We start from the raw sequence: 8,619 nt of genomic DNA, 5'->3' as shown, positions 1-8,619 counted from the left end.
TTCTGCTGCCTTTTAAAATGTTGAAATATTTGTTCTATCCAACAAAGTAGATATTTTAATCTGGAAGAATGTATATTTTTCATGGAACTAAATGAAGTGATTTAAATTTTGAACGGAAAAGTGTGGCCTGCCTTTACTTTTCCCAGATTGACGCACAAGCGAAATATAATTGTTCACTAGTGATCTACACGATTACAAATATTCAGATAGAACTGAAAAACGCGAGTCATCCAGATGTTTCAAATGTCTCTTTACATTGGTTATGGTTGATTAGGTAGATATAGCCTATGCCAGACAAGTTGTTCTTTATCTGGGATGATCCAAATGGGAAATATATTCCACAGAAACTTCCTAAATAAATTCTGTGTATTTTTAGTGTTGTTTACAAATGACTTCTGGAAAAAGTAAGTACTGTGACAGTAAAGTTTCCCATGGCAGAAATTGGCAACATTTATCTTTTTCTCCCTATTTATTCTCTATCCTTTCTTTTTTATTTCTGCTTAATTTTTAAAAATGTAAAAAAGACAATGAAAAATAATGTTTCTTTAGTAAGGTGTATACATAAAATTTGCTAAATTATTCTTCCAACTATATATTTCCTCCACAATAAGTCTATTTTCAAATACACGAAATAGGCCGAATGTTTGCTCATCCACTATATTCCACATATGAGGTATTTAGAATTTATCTAGGGAAACATACTTCTTTTTTTTAAAGACACAACCCCAAAATATTTAGCCATTTATCTTCTAAAAACCATATCAAATGCATGTCCTTTCCATGTTTCCTGCTGATATATTTCCTCCATTTGTAGCATTTTTCTTTCCTCTGGGAAGCTGGTACTTATTTTACTCATAAATTGCAAATTATGCCCCGATGCTGTTTAACTAAAGGACAATATTCATACGAGTGAGGAGAAAGCTGCTTAAGATATAATCAACAGTGACTGTGGAAAACATAACGTTAAAACAGGCCTCACTGAGTTATGGACCATACTGCCTGGAGGCATGGGTCCCCAAACACTTCTGGATGCAGGTCATAACTTCACCCAGACATCACTAATTGAGTTGTTTTCCGAGCTCATTGATGTCCGCCCTACAATGTCTTCAAGCTGAGCAGTTTATCAGACTATGAAGCACGTATTCTATCTTTACGATCTGTCTAGATATGCGACATCCTCAGCAGCAAAACTGTGTTCTCAGGGTTATTTCCAAATCATTTATTTGAAATCAGAAGACATTTTCCCATAGGATCAGTTTTATACATGGTGGTACTCCACACATGCCTGATTGAGCCACAGTGTACTCGAAATGTGGCATTGACTGTCCTATTCCCACTGGCCATTATTCTGCCTCTCTGGGAAAGTTCTAACCTGGGATGCCTGCAGTTCACCTCTCCCTCTGCCTGGCAGCCTTCACTGTCGCTTTTTTTAGGCCATGCTGCAGCTGCAGTCGGGAAGAGGAGACTGGTGAGTGTGGAGTTGCTATGGACACCTCTGGGTAACTTGTTCACACTGGAAGGCTGAAGAACACCACACGTGAACCAATCGCTTCTCATTCTTCTGAATGAGGCACAAAGGACAGGGACTTTTTCCTAATAGATCTCATTTCTAAGTCAGATCTTCATAAGTAGGGAAAGGCGTATACAGTAAAACCTCAGCTTTTTGAAGACCAAGCTTCTAGACTTGTAATTAGCCAAGGAAAATATTTTAGCTCTTCTTGGTCAGTGATGGAATAGTCTCCAAACACAAAGCAATAATGAGGCATAAATTGAGCACCCAGCCCCCAAGCCCGACAAACAGTAAATGCTTGAGTACTGATCTAGTGAATTCTGTATTGAAAAGTACAAGGCCATAGACGTACGCACATGTGGGCCAGTTAACTTCATTATGATTCAGCATGTCCTACTTCCGACCCTCTCGTAGCACACGTCCTACCAATGGAGAGTTGGTCCGAGTACTATCGAGAAGTCACTAGAACGTCTCTGTGGGCATATGCGTTTGTCTACACCAGCCCCCAACCAGGTGCTGGATCTCTTCACACCCTCTCTGTTGTGCATGCATTCTAGCACGATCTCCCCATTGCCAGATCTGAAGAAACAAAGGTGAGGGGCAGAGGTTGGTGATGTGGAAAACCAGTAAGGACAGCCAAGCCTGTAGGAGCCTACCTCACTGAGTTTCTGGTGCCACACTTATCCTGGCAAACATTACCTGCTAAAAATGACCTTTTTTTTTTTGGTCGGTTGTTTTTATAACACATGGAGACAAATTTTAGGGAGCTGTGCCTCCTTTCAGATTAGAATGTATTCTGTATACCAGACCTGGGTCCTGGCCATTGCCAGCTTTAAAATTACATAACAATTTAATTTCATTTTGTATTTACAACTACTTTTAAAAGAAATACTCTATTAAGGGCCCCTCAATTAAAAAGCCGTCCCCACCCCCCACCAATAAACTATGGACTGTTTTTAGTTTCATACACTGTGCTTTCCTTTTAACGTTCCATTTGCGTTCTACAAGACAGCCTCCTTCTCCAAGATTAACATTTCTTATGATTGTTCCTGACAATGGATTCACTTCCAGAGGCCCTGCTAAGGATAACCAAAAAAGGGCATGGAGCAGGCTGGTTTTGGCAGCCAGTGCACAGTCTCAGAGCTTTTTAGGTCTTGGTTTTTCTGATGAGTGATTTCCTGAGCATGCCTAGGGAATGACAGGCACCTCCACAGGCAGGCTGCATCCACCTCAGCTGAGGTGTCGTCATTGGCTGCCTATTAGAAAAACCTACAGGACAATGCATACCACCGACTGCCGACTGTAAACATAGGGGATGTGTGTTCACTTAGCACGGACTTCTGGGAGGGGCTAAGGAAGGGCGGTCTGGAGTTTTATTGAATAGAGCAGTGTGTATGAGGCTGCCTGCCTGCCTGCCCTCTTGCTGTGCTCCTGCTTAAAGGAATCAGTCCTTCCTGTCCGACTTAGTCCTAGGAAGAAGTTTCATCCTACGAGGTAAGGCACAGAGGGCTTTCTTTTAATCTCTTCCAGAGAGTCTGGGGACTTTCTCCGGGTTTCAGTCCACATTCCTGGCCAAGGTAGCTGGAGATGCAAGACTGTAAAAGCCAATAAACCATGCAAATTCTCAGAGCCAGACTGAGCTTCGCTGCCCTGCAGATGTTCCCGGAAGACAAACAGGATGAGATTTCAAGTTTTGTTTTTAGAGTTGGGACGAAAGGAGAGATCATATAGAGACCTATATTCAGGGACCACCGGCAACTTTGATGAAAATAGCCTTTTGTTTAGGGGTGCGATGGGGGTTCTACCTGACGGCCATAGACCAGTGTCAGTGGGTGAGCCGTCTGTGCCAATCTGCTCCCACCAGCAGTCTCTCCTGCATCTTTTACTATGAGAGATTTAAAGAGGTTTTGCTTTTAACAACAGTAACTTTTTAGGTTGGTAAGAAGCCGTAAAGGGATGGTTTTTAACCAAAGTAATTTACATTTCTTTCTGCTACCAGTATTTACGACTGGACTGCTTGAGCTTCCAGGAAATAAGGTCAGAAGTGGAAAGAGCACTGGCATTGAGCAACAGTTGGGTTAACGTAACCAATCTGATATTTGCTAAGACAGAAGATACCTAGCATGATCTGTTTCTTATAAAACTAATAACGGGAGAATGCGTGTACTGGTGGGTGTGTTTTTAGAAATCACTTTCAACATCTGACCAAACTATTTCTTGAGAAATCTTAGTTTCTGTTTGAAAGTGTGCCTGAGTGTGACTAGATGATTTAAAAAATTGTAGGTTGCAAGTGTGTTCCAGAAAGGGAGGAAGCAGGCTTTCATTTCTGGATAATCAGACATATTTGGGCATCTTCAACAGTAGTACAAGGCGGCTGGTCCGTAGTAGCCTGGAATTCCTGTTAGAAAGAGCTGATTGTAAATGGTGGGGGAATTTTAGTGTGTGGCAATACATGGGCAAATAAAGTGGATGAGAACAAAGTGCTTGGTATTCTTATATCCCTTCTGTTGAATGAGGCTGTGCAGATGGACTTGTAAACTGAAATAATAAAATCTTTCTACTGCGTTGGGCAAAACCAGACCCATAGGACTAGAGCTTAAGTGAAAACTAGGTGGTGTGCGGCAAGAAGGAAAAATCTGAGCTTTTTTTTTAACGAATCTGGATATTCAGGGTTTCTAGCTCCTTTTGACTGGCTCAATTTGATTTTATTCCATGAAGCGAAGCGGTTTTGTGTGGCGATTCATTAAATCATCTTTTCTCTTTATATTGAGCAGTTTGGGAATAATTTTCTTGAGAATGCCTCTCTCTCTCCTTCTAGAAGTGATATATGATAAGAGAATTCTCTGTGAATTTCTTTTCCTGGAACAGTCCTGAGTAAGTGTGAGAGAGAGGCTGCAGGCGAAAGACTGCAGTTTGATTATTGTCCTTTCCTCGAAGAGATCAAGTTCCAAACCATTTTCACAGTGTTTTTCACGTCAATCAAAATATGGAGAGCGATTTCTTTTTCAACTGTTCTCTAAACCATGTAGGGAATGCAGTTTGGAAGGAAATCTATAATCTTGGGATTGGAGGATAAATTCCATTTTGAAACCAACATCTCCAAATCTCTGAAAGTTCCAACTTTGCTACCACTCTCTCCTGTCCTCATGTGCTCCCCAACCCCAACAACCACAAAAACACATTTTTCAAAATAACACTTTAAATGTTCTACTTTACGTAATGATGGAGCAAGGGGATTTGATATTTTACTTTATGGTAAACTTTAGGCAGCTCTTTGTGCTACTTTCCTCCTGTTGGATATGAGCTAGAAGACATCTCTCCAAATACGGAGGTTAAAAGGAACATGATGAAACCGCAGGGCAAGAATTTCCCTTTTTATTAAAATCATTTAATAAAGAGAAATACAATGGCACATACACCAGGAATGTATAATGGATCGATCCATAGGTAACATGCTGGGTTGTTTCCATGGTTCAAAGCTGATCAAGTGTGCAATTTAAATAATTCAGATAAGGAGATAGCTTTAAATAAATACACAGTCCTTGCCTTAAAGAGGAGAACCAGGTTTAAACTGCAGCTTACGGGATTTAAATGAGATACGTGTGAGCTCGTGCCCTGCCGGTGAGGCTCTTAACAATTCTATTTGGCTCCTATCCCTGCCTCGGGGATCTCCTGCTATGGGGCACATGGAATAGGCGGGTCCTGTGTCCAGCCACGGAAAGTTCCAGAATTCAGCCTGGGTATTCTCTGTTCTGATAAGTAAAAGGCATCGCAGTAGGCCTTTTTGTAAAAACACATACAGTTGTCTCCATTTGTCATTTTCATGGTAGCACGTTTACTAGTTAGTCATTCTTTAGCAAGACAAAAAAGTGACTTAGAGATGCCTATGAAAAGGGATTAGCTCAGTCCCCATCTGCCTGCAATCTATCACGTGTCTCAGAAATGTGGGGTGAGGCCATGGTGGGGCGACAAGGGAAAATGCTGACCAAGTGGTATGCAAATAGCATGGTAGGACTAAGGAGAGGTTAGGAAGATACTGCCAAAGAATTTTCAGACTTTAGAGTTCTCTGGGTAAATTCTCTCAGAGCCTGAAAATAGAACCATTAGCTCCTTACGGAAAGTCCTTCATTGGTCAGGCTAATCCAAGTTTGTTATTGGAGAGATGCCCATAGGCTCTGCTTAGCTGGGTAATTTAAAGGGATACTTGTAGTTCAGGCTTCAATCATGAGCACCGCTACAGGAGCTCAGTCTCTGTATCAGTTCCCCTATTTAAGTAGCCCAGACATTTGAGGAAGCCTCATCTATAGAATGGCCGTTCTGATGATTCTACCTCCCGTAGCGGTTAAGATGCCCAAATGAAATGAGGATGCCTCTTCTTCACGGGCTGTATCCTCCAAAGTGTGTTGCAATTTGAGTCCTCTGGACAGTATGCTCATTTTGGTAGGTCTCATCTCTACTTCTTACCTAGTATTCCTAATTATTTTCTCCTTCCTCCTATTTGAGGACCCTTGAGTGACACCTTCTGGACCCTAGTTCTTTCTAGAACCCTGAGCCCAGGGTCCAGGGAATACTCGTCCACCCAATGTCATTGTCTAAATTTTGGCTTTGATGATCAGAGATAAAAAGTCACAAGTATCAGGAAGCAGAAAAAGATGGGTCATCAGTGGTGTAAGGCCACATCCAGGAAATCTGAAGATCCAGTTGAGTAGAATGATGACAAGGGGCTGACAACAGAAAGGCCCTAGTAAATGAGGCAGCTTCTCTGTCTCCAGCCGGAAGCATACAACTAATCCCAGCATGTCAAGCCTGGGCCTCGTAGGGAGGGTGAGGTCATCAGGAGCACCTGGCTGTGGTTCCTGCTGGTACTGAGAGCAGACTGCTCCAGGGAGCTGGCCTCTCACCTCTGTTTGCTTTAGTCTTTAGTATCCCCACCTGGCTCTCCTGACTACTGGTGGCATCCTTGACCTCCCTACCTCCGGTCCTCCACGTCAACCAGCTTCCCTAGCTCCTCCATCCCTAGGCCAAACATGAGGCTTTCCTGATCCAACATGGACAGTTTGCAGTGGCCCAGTTCTAGAAGGGGTCCCAGAGAACAGCAGAGGGTCAGGGCCAGATGTGTTTAAGGTAAGGGAAAGCCTCTTCACTTTTTTAGGCTGCGAGAGAAAAGTTAGAGCAGACGAGAGTAGATGTTGGAACAATTTTTACAGTAAAGAGCCATTCTGCTTCTTACCTCCAAACTCCCATTGGCTAGTGGGGGGTGAGTGTCGTGACAGGAGGACAAGACAGAAAGGATGACCACGGGCCATGAGGAAGGGGTGATGAGCTTGGCCCTGCCAGTTGTTTTTTCCTATGTTTTTGTCATTATGGATCCTTTTGAGAAGCTATAAAAACTCTAAATCCTGAAAGTCCTTTGTGAACATACTCTTTATGATTGACCAGTGAGACACCCTTGAGCTGGGGGAGGTTGAGTTGGAGACAAAGATGAATGGATCAGAACATGAGTAGGGGTGTTCTTTCTTATTTCTTGATTCTTTCAAGCAGTGGTCCCCAACCTTTTTGGCACCAGGGACTGGTGCTCCTATGAGAATCTAATGCCTGATGATCTGAGGTGGAGCTGAGGCGGTGATGCTGGTGCTGGGGAGCGGCTGCAAATACAGATGAAGCTTTGCTCGCTCAGTAGCCTGCCATTTACTTCCTGCTGTGCAGCCGGGTTCTTAACAGGCCATGGACCTGTACCAGTCTACAGCCTAGGGGTGGTCTTAGATTCCGTGACTGTCTTTCTTCTTCATTGAGAGCAGACATACGTGGGGGCGTTCATAGGCTCCGACAAGTCCCATTTCCTTGCTATTAAATATTCCTCTTCTCCTCTCTAAGTATTAAAATAAAATCCAGAGGAAGAACAAGTTGCCCATTTGTCACCTGCTCCTCGGTCCAGAGCAGGGGATGCATTTTGCTATTTCTGGTGGCTGACTTGAAGAAGCAAGGATGAGAGATGTGCTTGCTGGTTTCTGATCAGTTTAATCGTGGTTGGAAGGGCCAGCCCTGACCTTGACTCTGGCCTGGCTATAGCCCGGGGAGGAGCAGGAGGGCAGCACTGGGTGGTGGCTCGAGCAGGGGCCGTAGGAGACCAGACAAAAGCTGAGAGGATGGGGGAGGAGGCGGACAGAAGGCCAGGCATACTGACCAGGAGATGATCTGCCCTGGAGGAGAAGAAGAAGAAGGTGCCCACGCCAGAGGGGAGGTGGGCATGTGGTGAGCCCAGAGGTCAGGCTGCCTTTATCTAAGGGCCTCGCTACTCCCTGGTGATGGCTGTGCTGGTCACTTATTGGGAGTGACAGGAGCATGATGTCAAGCAAGCAGGCCACCTGAACTCCAGCCTCACGGTGGCCAGCTCAGCAGGGAAGCACCGAGGGGCTGTCTGCCTGCCATGCTGCACTGCACTGCCATCTCCAGGCTCTAAGATGCTCCATTTTCTCAGGCCTCTGCTCATCTCCGTTGAGTGTGCTTTTCAGCGTATGACAGGGAACACAGATCCAGTCTCCTGAGACCATGCCTGGCTGTTGCCACGTGATAGGCTGGGTCAGGACCTGATCTCATGATTGTAGGTGTTCTGGGATGTGTCATAGGGGCCCAGAAACACTTGTTTAATACTATATGTCAGAGCTCCACACAGGGAAGGACAGACTTGTGCTGCATGACTGTGGGTGAGGTCCCATTGGTCTCTACCTTTGTCACCTGCCAAACTGAAGGGGTCCCCATCCCTGCCCTGCCCAGCCTTTTGGGGTTTCCTGGAGCCCACATGCTGTCAGTGTATGTGAGTACCTTCTGTGCCCTGTGAAGGACCAGGTAAATGGCAGGGGTTGTGGTTATGGTTATTCTTTGGGGGATGTCGATGAGCCCCCTTATCCCTGATCTCCTTTCCCCCTCTCACTTCTGTGCTACCTGTTCCAACTCTGAATGCTCACTCACCTGGGTGTGGCTGCTTCCACCAGGAGCCACCAACCCAGTGTGTCTCCCAGTGTAAGGGTGAGTGGAGGATACAAAAAAATACACAGATAAATAGAAGGAGATGATCTTAAACAGCCTTCATTACAAAAAAAAAAAAAAAA

The 8,619-nt window shown here is 44.4% G+C and overlaps 1 protein-coding gene across 1 annotated transcript in view; it reads left to right on the top strand.

Moving 5' to 3' along the window:
• Positions 1–2,732: 2,732 nt before the first annotated feature.
• Positions 2,733–8,619, top strand: part of CALD1 (caldesmon 1) — a 171,416-nt gene continuing 165,529 nt past the window's right edge. Inside the window, 1 exon segment of the mRNA XM_039860609.1 lies at positions 2,733–3,004. The gene's annotated coding sequence lies outside the window, so the exon portion shown is untranslated.

Source organism: Pteropus medius, unplaced genomic scaffold, assembly GCF_902729225.1.
Source record: "Pteropus medius unplaced genomic scaffold, Ma_sr-lr_union100, whole genome shotgun sequence".
Lineage (NCBI taxonomy): Eukaryota > Metazoa > Chordata > Mammalia > Chiroptera > Pteropodidae > Pteropus > Pteropus medius.
The sequence above is the reverse complement of the archived record's forward strand: the minus strand, read 5'-3'. Positions and strand labels throughout refer to the sequence as shown.